We start from the raw sequence: 2597 nt of genomic DNA on the forward strand, positions 1-2597 counted from the left end.
GCGAGGAGCTGACGAAACTGCTGGAAAAACAATAGAGCATTTTCGTTGTTTTTTAAAATCTCAGCGGGAAGCCTGTGCAACCGGGGAACAATCTTTCAATTAAAACAGCAGAGCGCCTTCACCAGGAACAGGAGGGGGGCCCAGCGGGAGCGTAGTGTGTGCCTCTAGATGAGAGGACAGTTTGGGAAACGCTTGCTCTCCGCTGATTATGGGGTAATGGGAACACCCGGCGCATTGGGTGTAAGGAGGAGGGCCCCCCTGTTGAGTGTAAATGGGTCAAAAGCTCATCATCGCTAGCTCTCTGTGAAGCTAATTATTAATTATTTTTTTCCCTAGAGAATAGCTCATCGAAGAAACAGATAATTCCGTTTTCATGACTTTGGGTAAGAAGGGGAGGGTAGCGCTTTATGTGTAGGAAGATCATCCTGAAATGCGTTTCTTGAACTGCATAGGATTTTGAAAAAATATTTAAGGGAAAGAAACTAGATAGAGGTAGCATACGTGGGATTAAAAACTACAAATCTATTTTTTTTATTAAAAAAATGTATTGACATTAATGAAGCACATTTCACAGTGTATAGCTTACAGTAGCTGTTCAAACTAATTGCTGTTATTTTGGCTATCAGAGGAAAAATAATTAACATTTTTTAGGCAAGATGAGCAACATATCCGTGTTCATGAATTAAAAAAAGTTTGGTGAACAAAAACATAGCATATTGGAATTAAACCCTTAACTGGGATTTGATACATTTTTCATGGATTTAATGTCGAAGACGCAATGTGTGTCAACTCAAGATCATCATCAAAGGGCCAAGAATTACCATGTTCATTAGCTCGCTACTAGCATGTTAGCAGCAGACCCAGAAATATGCACTGCAGCACTTTAAAACGCCTCAAAGGAACAGATTGAGAGACGCAGGCCAAATTGCATTCGCTCCGCCTCAATAATGCAATTACGAGATGGAGGAGAAATATAGTACAAACATCCACAAAATTAGGTCGAGCATCCTCATGCTGGATGGAGTGTTGAGTTATGGAACTGAATAGTTCCCCCAGGAGACACAGGGTCCTGATTAACTGTTAATTGTTGTAATCATGTATTAAATACCTCAATTGAGGATGGGAAACTGCTCAATCAAGTATTTTGTCATGACTGTACTCGTTACATTTCTGTTGTACTATGTACTATGTTTAAATGATCTGTGATGACTTTTTTGGGGTATTTTGGGGGGTTTTTGACAGGAGGAAAGCAATCACTACTGATGTTTTCGTGCATTGCACTAAATCTACTCTCTAAAAAAAACTCTAAAAAATACAAAATAGAAAGACCAAGAATTAGAGCTGCATGGAAATTAACTGACAAGGTAAGTCTTGAACATTTTAGTTGTTTTTTTTAACCCTTCAAGTTTTTCTGTTGAAGTTTGTGAGCAAAACAAAATACCAACAGGTCTACACAGATCAGGCTTGACTTCCCTTCAGCGGCCATCTTGGTTCTGAATGCTAGCTGGGTGGTGGACCTGATTGTATAATTCCACATTCATCTCCATCACCCAGCTAGCGATTGGAACCAATATGGCAGCCAGGTGAAGAAGGCTCATAATGTACTGTTTTGTCGCTGTTTTGTTAAAGGTTGTCGCTTCCTCTTTAACTCTGTGGTGGTCATGCCGCTTTGTGTTGCTATCATGGATGTACGTTTTCACTGCTTGTGTAACATAAATGACATCATCTGGCATGAATGGATTTGGAAGTCTCCTCGTTATTTAAAAATGGATGAAAAAAAATCCTTTCTCTTTTCCCTTCGCTCTTCTCTTTCTCTCTTCTTCTCCTCTCTCCTCCTCTCTGTTCTAAAGTGAGATTCACATGTGATGATGGATCTATGTATTATTAAGAGAAGCTTTAGAAGGGAGGGATGCAGATCAAAGTGGTAAATTACACCCTTCATCTCGCGTAAGGTAAACCGTGAGCCGTAGAACATTAGAATTGAATATTACATCAGAGTTCCATGAATGAGTAATGAGTTACAGGCTCATTACCGCCTCACAAAGACGCCTGCATGCATACTTACACTCACTGGGAAGATACCCGAACAAAGGGTCAACACTGACGCACATCTGAATACGATCATCTAATAATGGTGTTTGGCTGATGGTGTGTAAGTGTGTGTGTGTGAGTGTGAGAGAGAGTGTGTGTGTGTGTGTGCGTGTGTCTGTGTGTGTGTCTGTGTGTTTGTGTGACTGACCATGTTTAAATTATTTGTACTTTGAAGTTGATGCAACCCAGCGTTAAATGTCTTCATTTCCTGGAGTCTGATTGGACTTGGAATAATATAACATTGCCGGGTGGTTCTTTTCAGAGAAGTGGTTCAAATTTCTATTTGATATTCAATGATGATCCTCAACGATTTATTCTGCCATCCTGTGGTATATATATATATATATATATATATATATATATATATATATATATATATATATATATATATATATATATATATATATATATATATATATAAAGTATACAGTAAATCTATATATCATATTTATTGCACAAGATTAAGGAGAAGGGGGTTAAGGCCTCTTGCTAAGGCAGGCTGTGGG

This window comes from Pollachius pollachius (assembly GCF_949987615.1).
Source record: "Pollachius pollachius genome assembly, chromosome: 17".
In the NCBI taxonomy this organism is placed as follows: domain Eukaryota; kingdom Metazoa; phylum Chordata; class Actinopteri; order Gadiformes; family Gadidae; genus Pollachius; species Pollachius pollachius.